Raw genomic sequence first — 16422 nt, 5'->3', positions numbered from 1 at the left:
CGGAGATATATGTTTGGTAAAAAAAAAAAAAAAAGCAAGTAATAGTTCAGAACTCACTATGTCAAACCAAAACGAAAACTTGTTGCCATCAAGTCTGTACCAACTCATGGTGACCCCATGTGTCTCAGAGTAGAATTGTGCTCCATTGAGTTTTCAGTGGCTGAGTTTTTAGTAGATCTCCAGGCTTTTCTTCAGAGGCACCTCTGGTGGACTCAAGCCTCCAAACTTTCTGTGAACAGCTGAGTGCTTAACTATTTGCACCAACCAGGGATTCCCAACCTTATGAGAGGCATCCTTTTATCACCGCCAGTTTACAGAGAAGGTGACTGAAGCCCAGCAAGGTTAAGTATTTTTGTACATTGCCATTCCCCAATATATAGCTGAGCCTTTCTGACTATAAAATCCATGCTTCTAACTAACCACTTGCTGATACAGCTTAAAGAGCTGCTAATTCACTAACCCAGCATTCCAGGTCTCGTCTCTTAAACTTCTCATTCTCCACTAGTTCCTCAACTGTCTCCAGCTCTGCCCTCCAGTTCTTCTCTCTTCCTAAAATCATCTCCTCTGCTTCACTGAATTCCTTGCATCCTGTATGGCTCACCAGAAGCCTTGCATTTGGCATAAAGCTTTCTAATAAAATTCCATTTTATCCTCACTGCTCTCTACTGTGGTATTAATTGGTCAGTATGTCTTAGATGTGTCCTCCAGCTTGGCTGCTCCGGGAAGGCACAGATGTTATAATATGTCTCTTCTCTCTTTCTACCAGTGCCTAAGGCAGTGCTGGATCTACAGAAAATATCTTAAATAATTACTTGGAAACATTGAATAGCTTTTGCTTGCCCTACTCAAGTGCAGATTGTTTTTCTCACTCCTGATACTATTCCATGGCAAATACCACGCATAAACCAGTCATGCCATAAGCTGTGGCAACAAGGCAAGATCCCTTCCTTCACCAATCTGTTCAGTTTATAAGGGAAGACAGACAATGAAAGAAGCCGTTGTGTTCAGCTAAGGGAAGTGCAGGGTACCATGTTGTATTGTTGTTGTTGTTGTTACGTGCCGTGGAGTCGGCCCCGACTCATAACGACCCCTCCTTGGGTTGCCGAGGCAGTTCACTACAGAAGTAGATTGCCCAGTCTTCCTTCTGAGGCAAGGTACCACAGAAGCACAAAATAGCAGCAGCTACTCCAGTCTATCAGGCTATGAGACTGTTATTTACCGAGTGCAATATTTAGGGTGAAATAATAACAAGAGTCATTGTCTATGTCCTATCTTCTGTTGTTGTTGTTGTTATATGCCGTCGAGTCGGCCCTGACTCATAGCGACCCCTCCTTGGGTTTCCGAGGCAGTATCACTACGGAAGTAGGATTGCCCAACCTTCCTTCCGAGGAGTGGCTGGTGGGTGCACTTTAAATGTACCTTTTTCTTTCATCCTCTCAATAACTCTGTGGTGCAAATGCTATCATGATCCCCATTCTACTGATAAGAAAACAGGGGCTGAAGCAGAGTAATTTCTCCAAGGTTACTAGTAAATGGTAGAACTAGGATTCAGACTCAGGCAGGCTAACTCCCAGAGACCATGCCTTTAAGCAGCATGCCACACTTGCTCTCATATAGATTAGTTACTATCTGGGGTCACTATGAGTCAGGTACAACTTGACAGCACATAACAACAAAAAAAAACAATAAGAGGTGGAAGGCCCTGCATACATAAAGTTCTCAAGAAGAGCAGAAGCAGAATGTGATGGGAAACTATGGGAGTTTATATAGAGCTCTAAAGTGACAGGTGAATCTCTGGTTATTCTGAGATGGACATCTAGCCATTTCCAAGTTAGGATATAGAATAGCTACAATGCCCTGTGGTAGCCAACCTTCCTGCAAGGAGTTTTGTGTTTCTGCTGTAACAGGTCTTTGGTGTACTGGGGCCACCAGAGACTCTACTTTACTGTGTCAGAAACCAGTAGCCCCATCCTTACCCCAAAGGTGACCAGTGGAATCCTCTGCACCATGTGTCAGCAGGGGGCATCTGATTCTTCTTTTAACACCAGTTTGCCCCAACCTCACAGGATCCCTCTGCTTCCAGAAAGTAATTTTCTACACTGTCAGACCTCCAAGGAAGATCCCACAATTCCTTTAGCTTCCCATTCCAAAGTCAAATCATCCTTTTCATGAATATAGACTCTCTCATGTCTGATGCAGTCCTTCATATTAAAAATTCAGCCCACATCCTCAGCTCTAGTTTCTTAAGTGGTAGACTAGTTATCTTCCCCTGAGGAGCCAAAGCAAGACTGGAAGACTGGAGTAATATTTTGTATACTGGCTCTGCCACTTGTTCAATGGGCAAAATTAAGCAAGTCACTCAACCCATCAGTGAGTCAGGGTCTTATCTGTGAAATGGGCACGGTAAAAGAGCTAGCTTATCCATGGATTCATTTTGTGGATTAAATATAAATAAAGGGCTTACACAGTGTTCAACTCATTGTAAATGTATATCACATTTTAGTTTAAATATAGGAAAGAAAATATCCTACTTTTATCAGCATCTTTGGCAATTTGTATACAATTTAGGGACCAACAAATATTTGGTCATCTTTCACAAGAACAAAACTATCAAATGACTAAAAATAATAATTACACTTTCAGTCTTCTTGTTTTCTATCAGTATGTAGAACAGTAGAACATTATTTTTTTATCTATCTGAAATGTTCTTTATCTCTATCATTTTTTAAAAAAATATTATTGTGGTAAAACACGTATAACAAAATATTTACCATTTTAACCATTTTTATATGTATAATTCAGTGACATTAATTACATTTACCATGTTATACGACAGTAACCACTATTGATTTCAAAATTTTTTCATCACCCTTAACAAACTATCCCTTAAGCAATTCTCCCCTACTACCCTCTGGTAGCATAGTGCCTAAGGCACTTGACTGCTAACCAGAAGTCTGGAGGTTCAAAGCCACCAGCCAATCCTCGGAAGGAAGGTTGGGCAATCTACTTCTGTAGTGATATCGCCTCGGAAACCCAAGGAGGGGTCGCTATGAGTCAGGTCTGACTTGACGGTACATAACAACAACAACAACAACCCTTCCCCACTCGCAAATGAGTGGTTTATTGGTAACAACTAACAAACTTTGGTCTGTATGCATTTGCATATTCTGGATATTTCATATAAGCAGGATCATATAATACAGATGATCAATTTCAATGGTTATATGTCAGTTATAAAAGTGTTAAATAAATCCATGAAGGCAAAGAGAAGAGAAGAGACAGGAGCCATCCTGCTGTCTCCATGGTGACAAGGCACATTACCTGGACAAAGATTTTAGAAATCTCTTAAAAGAATAACTAGAGATGTCTCTGTCTATTTTGAGAAGGACAAAGTCTTCATCCTCCACTCAACATACACACACATTTGTCTGCTGAATATCTCCTAATTAACACAAGACAAGATCTGAGAAGAGAGAGAGGATGTCATGGGCAAGAAGGTTGAGGGACAGAAAGGGACTTGGCAGGAAACCTCAAGGTAAGGGCAAATATCAGTGGAAAACATAGGCTCAAACTGCCTACAATCACTATTGTTTTGCTGAATATGATAATGATGCTGAAAGAGCATTCATTAAAAAGTGTCACGCTCACACGCAAAGACCCCAACTGCTGCAGATGGAGCTTACAAGAAATTGAATTCTTAACCAATAACACTTTTGTTTTTATTAACAGTAGTGACACTAAGAAACTGATTAAAATTTCTGGCAGGCAAAATTTGCTCTGAAAGTCATTTGTTATGTATAAAGAAATAGAGTGCTTCTACTTGATAATGTGTGTCCTCTCTCTACCTCCTTCAGTATTGTATGTAGGTTGTGTGTGTGTGTGTGTGTGTGTCCCTCCTTCAATCTGCAGTTTACACTTAACATAATAATCTTGCACACCTCTCTCATTTTTCAGTTAATCAATAGTATTTTTAGAGCAACAAATAGGGTCTATTTGTAATAGTATTTCCTTTAATTGAATATTTTTCAAACATGAGACTATTAAAGCAGCTGTCTATGAAAGCAGACATTCAATTTTACTCTGAGGTGCCCCTTCATTTTGAAAAGGCCTCCCTCATCAAGCTCAATAGCATCTCTTGGCTGCCTAAGAAAAAGCACTGGGAAAAAAAAAAAAAAAAGAAAGAGAGAGAGAGAAAAAAAAAAGAAACCTATTTTCCAGATCAAAGTAATCCCTACTCCATTGCCATGGCTCCAGACGTCTCTTTCTTCTTTTCATTGACCAGACAAGGTTCTTCTCAGCTCCCTGCTTCACTTTTTTTTTTTGCCTGAATTTGTTTTCTCGTTGGGAAAAGTGGTCATTAAAGTATTAGTTTAGGTTGATTGGTTCTTCAGCAACAGAAGAGGCTTCTGATGCTTTGTTATCTTTGACATGATCTCAAAACAGTGGCCTGATTATTATACAATATGAAAATAATAACTCAAGGCAGTGAGCTTTCCCATTTGAAACCTACAAAGATTGCCAGGTATATGATTACACACCTTACCTACTGGTGTTTTCATGGAGGCTTTCTAGGGCCTGGGTGTCTGGCAACATCCCTGGACATTGCACAGGACTTCACCTCCCTGCCCTGGCCATCTAGTCCCCTTCTGTGGACCTGCATTCCTTCCAAGGCCTTGAAGCTACTGAACCTTTGCCTCCATTGATACCAACCAGTGGCGCATTCAGTAGTAAGAATGGGGAGGGGCAGAGGTGACGGCTTTGATGTTTCTGGGGCAGGAAATCACTTAGATGATTCTTCCGGGGCCACTTGGCAGCAGGTAGAGAGTATGACAGCTGGTGAGAAGGTCGGCATCTAGGATGTGACTGCTCAACCATAGCAGGGGACTTCTCTGCCCTTGCAAACTGAGAAGTTGAATGCTATAGTCCAGAGGGGGGTAGGGACGAGGGGGAAAGATCAGAGGGACTAGCACATACCACCTGGGGAAAAAAAAGAATTCAAAATTATCAAATAACATGCCAGAAGCTTGTCTTACATTTCAAGACCAGTTGAACCAAATCTTCAAGTCCAATCTGATAAGAACGTGTGACAGCTGATACCCATGATGTGGTATCACATGGTGGTTCACCACATAAACTTTGAATAGACTTTAAGCTTCTCCTTCCTTATCTGTTAAAATATAATCAGCACCAGGTTTCCTGATAGGATTATAATAATAATAATAATATGTACTGCATGCTCACCGAGTGCCACGTACTGTGCTAAGCAGTTGACTTGCTTACAGCTTGTCCTGCTTACACCAATCCTACAGAATATGTCCTAGCATTGTGCCCCTCCTTCACACAAAGAAACATCACAGAGAGTTGAGAGAACTTATGTGGAGTCACACAGCTAGTAAGTGAAGCCAGGATTTAAATCTAGTCAGTTCAAACTTTAGTGCCTACACTATTAGCCACTACTTAAGGATTAAATAAAGTAACATATAATAGTATTCAGGAGCTCTGGTGATGTAGTGGATAAGGCACTTGACTGCTACCCAGAAGGTCTCAGTGGTTCAAACCCACCAGGTGCTCTGCGGAAGGAAGACAGGTCACTCTACTTCCATAAAGATTTACAGCCTCTGAAACCCAGTGGAAATCACTATGAGTCAGACACGACTTGATGGCAGCAAGTTTGGTTTTTTGATTTGGTATGGAAGTATTGATTCTGGTTCCAGACCCTCAGTAATGTCACTGATCATTAATTACACATTGGTAGCATTACTACTAATCTCTCTGCTGCTCTGGCTCAATGAGGAAAAGTATGTGGGAATGCTTCAGTAAGTTATTTGTTCAGAAAAACAAACAAATAAGAAACAATTATAATGAATGGCACAATTAGCCGTATTTCTCAATCCAATCATTCCATGGTAATAATCTCACTTACAGGACTTGTTGAGGAAAAAAAGAGAAAGGAAAAGCAATGAGGAAACAGGGACCACCGAAACAGTAGCTTGTTTCTAGAGTTTGCTCAGCCATGGGGTATGGCCAAATGGTCTGGGAACAATGGCATCACTGCCATAGCTAGGTGAAGTGGAAATGTGGATGAGTATTTCAGGGTTAGGAAGAAAGAGAGAGGAAGTGTATTTGACAAATACAGTCCAATGAAACAATTAAAGAATGTCTGACCACATACCTACTCACTGCCATTCATATTCAGAAAATAAACACAGGAAGGTCCTACACTGTTTTAGAGTAGTGCCTAAGACATCTGCCTGCTAACCAGAAGGCTGGCAGTTCAAACCCACCAGCCACTCCTTGGAAGGAAGATTTGCCAATCTACTTTCATAGTGACATTGCCTCGGAAACCCAAGGAAGGGTCACTATGAGTCGGATCTGACTCTATGGCAGTGAGTTTTTTTATTAGAAGATGCCCAGGAATAAGTGCTTCGCCCTCTCCAAATTCTTAGAGAAATCTGGAAATAACATAAAAGCCTCTCTCATTTATTTATTGAGTTAGCATTTATTCAACACCTTCTGTGTGACAGTGTATTGGCAAAAATAACGTAAGAAAAGTTTGCTGGTACCTGACCTGCAGTAGGAGTAAGTAGCCTAATGAGGAAGAAAGACAAGCGCCCATTTAGCTAAGGACTAGGAAACTGTGCTGTTTTAGGGAGATGTGTGCAGAATGCTGAGGAAGAGATGGAGAGGCCAGAGGTGACCAGTTCTGATTAAAATGGGGAAGGGATGTGAGATGGTAGCACCTCCTCTGAAAAGACCATGGAAGTTTTTTTCAGAGGAGGTGCTGGTTAGGAGTGAGGTAAGAAAGCTAAGGTCCTAAGACTGAATTTGGTTCCATCAAATCTTGTCTGCTGTTTGCAAGAATAAGAATTTCTTAACCACTGTCTCAGACAGTATGGTGGTAGTTGTTGTTGTTAGCTGCTGGTAGTTGGCCCCAACTCCTGGTGACTCCACGCACAACAGAACTAAACACTGCCTGGTGCAGCACCATCCCATGATCAATTGTGGATCAAACTGCTGCAATCCACAGAGTTTTCACTGGCTGATTCCCATAAGTAAATTGCCAGGCCTTTCTTCCTCTTCCATCTTAATATGGAAGCTCCACTGAAGCCTGTTCAACAACATGACCACATGCAAGCCTCCAGTGACAGATGAGTGGTGTCTGTATATGAAGTGCATAGGCCAGAAATTGAACCCTGGTCTCCTGCATGTAAGGCAGGAATTCTTCCACTGAATCACCAATTCCTCATCAAACACATAAAATAATAAAAGATTTAATTCCCAACCTTTAAAGTTGCTAGTGGATCCAAAGAAGCATAAATAAAATAGAGAATCTAGGGGAGTGTGAGGGAGCTCTGATGGAGTAGTGGCTAAGGCATTTGACTGCTAACCGGAAGGCTGGCAATTCAAACCCACCAGTCACTCCTCGGAAGGAAGGTTGGGCAATCTACTTCCATAGTGATATTGCCTCGGAAACCCAAAGAGGGGTCGCTATGAGTCAGATTTGACTCGACGGCAGTGAGTTTGGTTTGGTTGAGGGGAGTGTGTGGCAATGTAGCTCCAACTATGCCTTTATAACTTTATAAAACTTTGTGACTTTTTAAACTTCTTACAGTAATAGGGGATGAGTAGTCAGCATGGAGCTGAGTTTATCAGGGCTTCAGACTGGTAGGAGGAGACTGGGGACCATTCCTTACAGAATACTCACTAAGAGCATAGTAGTTAAGAACCATCACTCTGGAGTCAGACCAATGTAGATTTGAATTCCAGCATCACTACTAGTTGTTTTAACTTGGGCAAGCAAACTTGTTATCCATTTGCAAAAGGGTGATAATAATGGTATCTACATCATAGGATTGTTATGAAGATTAAATGACATAATGCAAGGAAAGTTCTTAGGCCAAAGTCTGCTCCCAATTGTAATAATAATTTATTTATTTGTTGTTGCTGTTTTATGTGCCATCGAGTCGGACTCAACTCATAGTGATGTCTCCTTGGGGTTCCGTGGCGGTATCACTATGGAAGTAAATTGCCCAACCTTCCTTCTGAGGAGTGGCTGGTAGGTTTGAACTGCCAGCCTTCCGGTTAGCAGTCAAGTGCCTTAAGCACTATGCTACCAGAGCTCCTTTTATTTATTTAATGGTTATCATTTATAGTTAAATGCGTATTAGTTAAAATACATGTGCATAATTGATAGTAATATTAATGATAAGTTGGGTACTAGAATGGATACCAAGACAGCTAATTAACACTTAGATTCTTATCATATATCAATCACTGCTCTAGACACTTTATATGTTTCAACACATTTGATCCTCACAGCCCCCTTGTAAGAATGACATTATTACTCTCAGCTTACAGATCAGGAAATGTAAGCACAGAGCAGTTAAGTAATTTACCCAAGGTCACACAGCAGAGCCAGGATTTAAACCCAAGTAGTTTGACTCAAAGCCTGTGTCCTTAACTGCTCTGCAGCACTGCTTCTTGCCATGATGAATTAGATATAGTCCTTGAAAAGAATAAACTAATATAAGGCAAATAAGCATTTGACAAGACTCATAGGAGAAACAAAAATCAGAGGTATCGAGTCCAAATGGGTCAATCAAGGAAGAGACATCAAGAGAGAGAAAGAGAAATGACAATGAAGAGGAGCAGGAGAATGCTATGTCATGGAAGCCAAGAGGAAAAATGAAGTTTTAAAGAAAACGGGTGGTTAATTGCCAGCAGTGTCAAACACAACATAGATGTAAAGTAGGGTGAATCTTGGGGGAAAAAAAACTGGGATGCTGCACAGAGCCTTCAATGAAGTAAGAGCACAGATTCAATATATGGTGCAGGGTAAAAGCAGATTGTGCAAGATGGTTAGAAAGTCCTGTTGGTGGGTGTAAACTATGCTTTTGAAAAGATCAGTAATTAAAGAGGAGTCCCTGGGTGGTGCAAACAGTCAATGTGCCTGGCTGCCAACTGAAAGGTTGGAGGTTCAAGCCTACCAGAGATGCCTTGGGAAGAAGACCTGGCGATCTACTTTAGAAAAATCAACCACTGAAAACCCTGTGGAGCACAGTTCTACTCTGATACATAAAGCCTCCATAAGTCAGAATTGATTAAGAACCACTGGTTTTAACTGGGTTAGTAATGAAAAGAAGGCAAGAGATGGATGTTTATTCAAAGGGTTTTTGGCCCTTTCCCGACAAAAGGTAACTTGTGTTGTCAGAATGAAACTTCTTATCAGTAGAGACATAAAGAGTAAAGATACAAGAGAGAGTTGGGGACAAATTATGAAAGGGCAGGCAGGTCTGGGGAGTTTGAGTGAGCTGGCTCCAGAGAGGAGCTCAGTCAATTAGGCACTTCCTCCCCTGATTCAGGAAGCAGGAGAATGATGAAGATATAGAGAAATGCTGATATGGAGGGAAGTTGAGGCAACTAACATCACATGATACTAATCTTCTCATCAAGAAGAGTTCATCTGCTGAGAATTTCAGGAAAAGAAGTGAAGATATGCTTGAGACTGCCTGGATCAGCCCCTCTTGGAGAATGCCATTTCCTCTTTTGCCTGCTGGTAAACTCCTACTCATCCTTCAAAACTCAGATCAAACACCGTCCCCTCTGACCCACAAAGACCTCAGTCAGAGTCCAGAGGTCTGTCCCCTACACTCTTTCTCTTATTCGTCTATTATAGCTCTGGTCATATCATGTTGTAATTATTTCCATTTATGTCTCTTTCCTTCTAGACTGAAGTCCTTGATGGTGGAGACCATATTTTATTCATCTGTATTTCTCCAACATGTCGCCCCTACAAGATGATATTTAGCAAACGTGTGGTGAATGAATGAATAAATGACTGTCTAAGTCATGCATAAAAGAATTGCAATTCAGATCCGGAAAGGTTAGGGAATAGCATTTTAGAACTAGCATCTTAAATATCTAGGTTCATTTCAGATCGAAGCAGTCTGGTCTTGGGCAATTACCCTAACCTCTCTGCATCTAATAACCCAGGTTCTGAAGAATGGTGACTACAATCTGTGGAACTGTGAGCTTCATTAGTGAATGCCAGTAAAGGGCTTTTTAAGTGGAAAAGCAGATAATTACAGAAAATTCCTCTGAGGAGGAAGGATGACAAAAATGAGACTCAGAGACAATAGAGGAACTTCCTTGTAGGATTTCCACCCTGCTTCACTCTGACACTAGCAGCCACAGATTATCCAAGGCCCTCTCAAAGGTCCTGGCACTGTGAAGTCCCAAGATTATGTGTTCACCAAGGTCATGAACTGTTGTGAAAGGATATTTGTTAGAAAGCACAAGAGCCCTGCTACTCAACACCTCCTAGCTCAGGGGCCATGATGCTCTCTGCTTAACTTTTAGCTTTTTCTATTGTTCTGTCTTATGGCTCCTGATTTCCACCTTTACAGATCATAAACAGATCGCTCAAATGTACTTGACCTTTGCAAATACACTTGTGCTCTCAGGAAGTACATGATCATTTATCACTGTCATTTACCAAATATTTTCTGATAAATAGATATCTGGTAAGGCCTGAAAACAGCTAGCAGCCCATTTCTAGAGCTGTGATACAATTTAGTCCAAATCAATTGCAAAAACAAGGACACTGCTTTCCATTACTTTAATATGTGGATATCTTCTGAGGCTTTAGAAAACAACAGTTATGATTGACATATTTCATACTTAGGTCTAAAGTCATAGAAATATAGGGCAGAATCTATTCTTGATTGTCTGTTTTAATGCAGAGAAACACTGCTATAGATAAATTAGGAGAAACAATACTTTGAAAACATCTGTATTTGCTCACATTGTTATTTCCTTCTACACACACAAATGTATGTGCACACACACATACATCTGTACACACACACTAGCCTCTAAAATTGAATTTTGCTGGATGAAATCATAATTAGTTTGCCCCCCCAAACACACACACACTACAGGTTGGTAGATGTGTATGGTAATAATGACAAAGAGAGTCGGGGATTTTTAAATGTCATGGTTAATCAAAAGGTTACTATATACAGGAGAAGAGATCAGAGTTGGAAAGAGCCATAGGAGAAAGAAAAAGAAAAGAAAAATTGGGGTTAGATGGGAAGGAATGAATATAAAGCAAAAAAGGAAAGGTAACAGTCAAAATTTGTTACTAGATACATGCTTAAGTCAGTGGTCTCAATTCTTTCTCATACTGATTATCAACCCATATTCAAACATCTCCAGAGTAGGGGCATTTCAGGTTGAAGGAAGCCTACATGACTATACACATTATACTGAAGAAGCTTTTATTTTCTGAAAATGAAGGCTATTTTCTTATTACCAGAGCAGTTAACAGTGTGTAGTTACTCATCAACATTAAATGTAGAAAATTTGCTATGGCTATAATTAAAACTCTGGTTCTTATCCACTTTAGCTCACTGATCTTAACATTAGCCACTTGGAGTTCTTTTGCAACTTATAATTAGTTGGGAGAGAGATAAAATGACAACATTTCCTTATTCTTGATGTAACTTAAAGGTTCTGAGAAAGCCTGAATGTCCTTAAGTCAGAGATGCCATATACAGAAGTCCTTTAATTGTTGAAAAGTTAGACCAAGTGACTTTCAAGATCACTTATAACTGTAAAGTTGTATGATTTGACAATCTTGCAGGACAGTTACAAGGTGATTTTATAATGTGGTCATCTGGAAAGTTCTGTCCCCAATGGAAAGGCCACTTGCATCTCCCTGGTTCATCACATGGGAGAAATTGGTAACACAATGGTCAGTTCTACTCTCAGCAATGAAAATACCTTCCAGTGGTCCTCTATGCTGCCTGGGGTCTGAGAACTTGGCTCTAAGTACCTTGATTATTAAACTTCCCCTGCCCTGGTTCATCATTAAGTAATATTATAGTATTTGACAAAGAGTTTTTAGTGAAATTCTAATTTTTGTTTTTCTGTGCAGTTCAAACCCACCAGCCACTCCTCGGAAGGAAGATAGGGCAATCTACTTCCTTAATGATATTGCCTCGGAAACCCAAGGAGGGGTCGCTACGAGTCAGGTCCGGCTCGACGGCACATAACAACAACAATGGGCAAAGCCAAGGTAAGTAGTTTTAGAGCTCCATATACCTTAGATATTTTGCATCACCTTATTCCATCAACAACTGAAACCTAGACAATATAAAGACTAAGTTATTTAACCAATTACAGGACATGGGGCGGCATTTGACATTTTGGGTGTAGGATCTCAAATATCTCTCCTCAATACGTCAATCTCTCTCTCTCTCTCTCTCTCTTTTTTTTTTTTTTTTTACCTATCTAAGCACTGAATCTGGAAATATTAAAGTCTAGCTAAGAAAGAACAGGATAAAAGGAAGTCCAGTAGTTTAGAGAAAGAGGGAAGGGGAGAAGAGGCATTATACCACAATTAAAGTTCCCATTAAACAATTAATTAAAGTGAGGTGTAACACGTAGTCATCATAAAGAGTATGAGCATTCAATGCATATCTTTAGAACCCAAGATCTGTAGAAAAATGTAGGACCTAAGACATTATAAAAGGTAGTTAAGCTACCTTCAAAACCCCTCCCTCATTTACAGATTTATAGGAACTAAAATGTATAGATTATAGACATTAATGCTCTAAAGTATCAAATGACTAGTTAGGCTATTTTAGAGTGAAGGAGAAGCAAAGCCATAACAAGAGCCCAAAGCTAAGATCTGAGAACCCAGTAAGAATATCAACTTTCCTTCTTTTCCTTTAAAAAACTTTCACAAAAGAAATTCCATCTGCTATATGGTGAAGCGTATTAAAATGTACAAATAATTCATAAATAATAGTTTTAACCTAATTATTGAATAACTGTCTCAATTTCTATTGCATATTTACTCTATGTACTTGTCATCACATTTTGTCAATTATTTTGTGTTTATTGGTCATCTCCCAAACTAAGCCACAAGTGTTGTTTTTGTTGTTAGCCATCGAGTCAGTTCCAACTCACAGAGACCCTATGACAACAGAATATAACACTGCCTGGTCTTGTGCTATCCTCACAATCACTGCTATGTTTGAGCCTATGGTTATAGGCACTATGTCAATCCAACAGCAAATACTTGAGGACAATGACATTTTAATTTTTATTCACCTTAATCTCCCCTCATGTTCTGTGGTTTACTAGTATGCCATAGAATCACCAAAAATATTTAATGCAAATCTAACTTCTACTTTTTCTTAGGAAAGAAGGAATAGTTGAAGAGCTTTAAATAAATGTCACTGTGGAAATTCTCTTTGTGAAATATTGATAAAAAATCCCTTGGTATCTGCTTTAGCGTATATTGAAGTAATTTGGACTTTTCAAAGCATTTCCAGAGCTACCATTTAATTCTCATTTTTATTGCCTCATTTTCATGAGCAGATCTCAAAGAACAAAACAACCAGAAACCCCCAATCACTCCACCTACCAATGAAAGTTATGTCCTGGGACTTGGGGGTGTTTGATAAATTAGCAACTGGACATTCTTACTGTGGGAAGACAAATCTCCATTATAATTCATCTGGCTGGAATACAACAGTAGTCAGCACTGAAGAAAAACAGAGCTCAAGTGACAACTTATGTCAACTTAGACTGTAGAAAGATCCAGAAAACTATAAAGCCAAACTATAGTTCTGTTTAGTCCTTGTAATGTTGGGGGAAGAGATCCCAGTGTCCTTCAATGACCCCTCTAGTAATGTGTCCACAGTTTTTGTGGACTAGTTTTCTCCTGTCCTGCCATTTCCTCATGATTTATCCTGTCTGGTAGGACTGCAAAGATAGTTGAATTTTTCACTGGAGGTAGGTCATAGTGACAGTGACCACAACTGACAGGAGATTGAAAAGAACCAAATATACCTTGCTGAAAGAGTCTCATCAAGGTCACCCACTTGGTATAAGACAAGTGGAGAGTGAGGGAGAAAGACAGGCTTATCATGTAAGAGCTAGTAGGGATAACTACATTATCTAATTATTCCTCTTCCCATCTCCTCTAGCTTCCCACATCTACTACACACATACTTTTAAGCAAGTTCATTATTTTAGAATTACCATATTTCCCCTCATCAGTTTGTGGTATAGCTGCCTTTAAAGACAGTGTCACCAGCCTTCCCCATCCTGCCAACACAAAGTAGTGTCTCTCTATGGCACTTAGCCTACCCCTTTACTGTAACACTTCCATGTTTGTATGTCTTTCTCCCCAGCTCAAATTGGGTTTTCAAATTCCAATTTCAAATTCAGTTTCAAATTCACGTGTAATGGACCTTACTCATATTTCTATCTACCTGCACAGTGACAGAGATAGGTAGCTATCCATCACAATTCCTGCTTCTCCTTCCCTAATGCAGAATTGTTGGGAGGAAGCTGCTGCCCAGCGAGGAGCTACATTTTCCAGCTCCATCTATATTTAGTTATGACCATGTGACTAGTTTTTGCCTGTAGAAAATAAGCAGCTGTGATGTTTTTCACTGTGAGGCTGGTTAGAAGCTAGAGTCATTTAGCCATGCTCTCATCTCCCTGCCCTAGGTTGATGCAGAGGTTGAGGAGGGTTCAGGAGATGGCAGAGTTCTCATGGAAGGAGTCTAGATGCCTGAATCCCTGCATTAAAGAAAGCCACTGTTGGCCAGAAACAATGCATTATACTATTACAAGAGAAAGTAATAAACTTCTGTTTAGGCAGCTAACCAGAAAGACGGCAGTTCAAACCCATCAGCCACCCCACAGGAGAAAGATATGGCAGTCTGCTTTTGTAAAGATCACAGCCTAGAAAACCCTGTAGGTCAATTCTACTCTGTCCTATAATGTTGCTATGAGTCAGAATTGACTTGATGGCAATGGGCTTGGTTTTATTTGTTTGTTCTTTTAAAAATATATATTTTCCATCACCATCCAATAGGAGTACATTTTAGAGTATAGATGATCATCATCACCTTGTCCCCACTTGATTGAAAAAAAAAAAGTAGGTGTGTGTGTGTACATGTGTTACATGTGTATACGTATATGTATAGAGAGACAGAGAGAGAGATTAGGCCTAAACAAGTAAAATCTGACAGAGTTGATGGAAATATGCAATAGTATTTTAAAAAAAGAAGTTTATTTTTCTCTCTTGTAACAGTCCAATATATTGTTTCTGTCAGTTTGTCATACTGTGGTATATGACAACAGTTTGTCAAACTGTTGCTGTGATGCTGGAAGCTATGCCACTTATATTTCACATACCAGCAGGGTCACCCATGGTGGACAGGTTTCAACACAGCTTCCAGACTAAGACAGACTAGGCGGACAGGCATGGCAATTTACTTCCAAAAAGTTGTTGCTGTTAGTTGCCTTTGAGTTGACCACGACTCATGGTGATCCTTTATGTGCAGAGTAGAATTATTCCATCCAGTTTTTAAGGCTGTGACCTTTAGGAAGTAGATCACCAGGCCTTCCAAGGTACCTTTCAGTAAGTTTGAACCACCAGACTTTTAGCTAGTAGTTGGGTCCTTAACTATTTTTGCCACCTAGCCAATGAGAACCCTATGGATCACAACAAAACATTGCCCAATATAATGCTAGAAGTTGAGCTCCCTAGGTTGGAAGCCACTCATAATACTCACTGGCTGCAACAATGGCCTCAAACATACCCATGATCATGAAAAAGGCACAATTCTAGGCAATGATTCATTCTGTAATACATGCAGTCATCATGAGTTAGAGCTAACTTGATGGCAATTAACAACAACATATATTTTGGGGTCTATTTATTACTGTACTTTACCTTAAGTCATATATGTACCTAACACAGTGGGTATATAAAGCATTCAAGAGAAAGTGAATAATCTGGGTAGGATACTTGCCCATTTCCTCATGGAGAAGCCTGTATATTTGGTACTTTTCTAGGAAAGATTAGCTATGATTTGAGTCTCATGAAACTAATAATTGTTATTATGGAAATTTTCCCAGGATGAAACAGACTTATATTACTAGGATTTTATTAAATCTTATAGTTGTTTCTTCAAATCTATAGATACATACTTAAATTTTGTTTCTGTGAGAGAATTTCAAGGTTGTCATAGCAACAAGTGAAAGTAACAGAGTGTATGTGATATACTGGGGTGCTTGGTGCTAGCCAAGCCAGTAAAAAACAACAACAAAAATGTGTATATCATATACAGAAAACTATATGAGGAGTTATGTATAGTATTCAATTATTTGTCTTTCACCTTCTAAGCAACATCATTTAATACACTGATTAGTTATAAATTATGGTAATCTTTCCAGCTCTGGGATGAAATATATTTTAGGATATAAATAAAATTACTGTTAGAGCATCATCACTCTGTCCGTCTTCCTGGAAAAAAAAGTGTGTGTGTACATATGTGTGTATACATGTGTGTGTGTGTATACAGACAAAGAGATTGGACCTGAAAAAGTAAC

Source organism: Orycteropus afer, unplaced genomic scaffold (assembly GCF_000298275.1).
Source record: "Orycteropus afer afer isolate SDZICR_OR568_19922 unplaced genomic scaffold, OryAfe1.0 scaffold00258, whole genome shotgun sequence".
NCBI lineage: Eukaryota > Metazoa > Chordata > Mammalia > Tubulidentata > Orycteropodidae > Orycteropus > Orycteropus afer.
The sequence above is the reverse complement of the archived record's forward strand: the minus strand, read 5'-3'. Positions refer to the sequence as shown.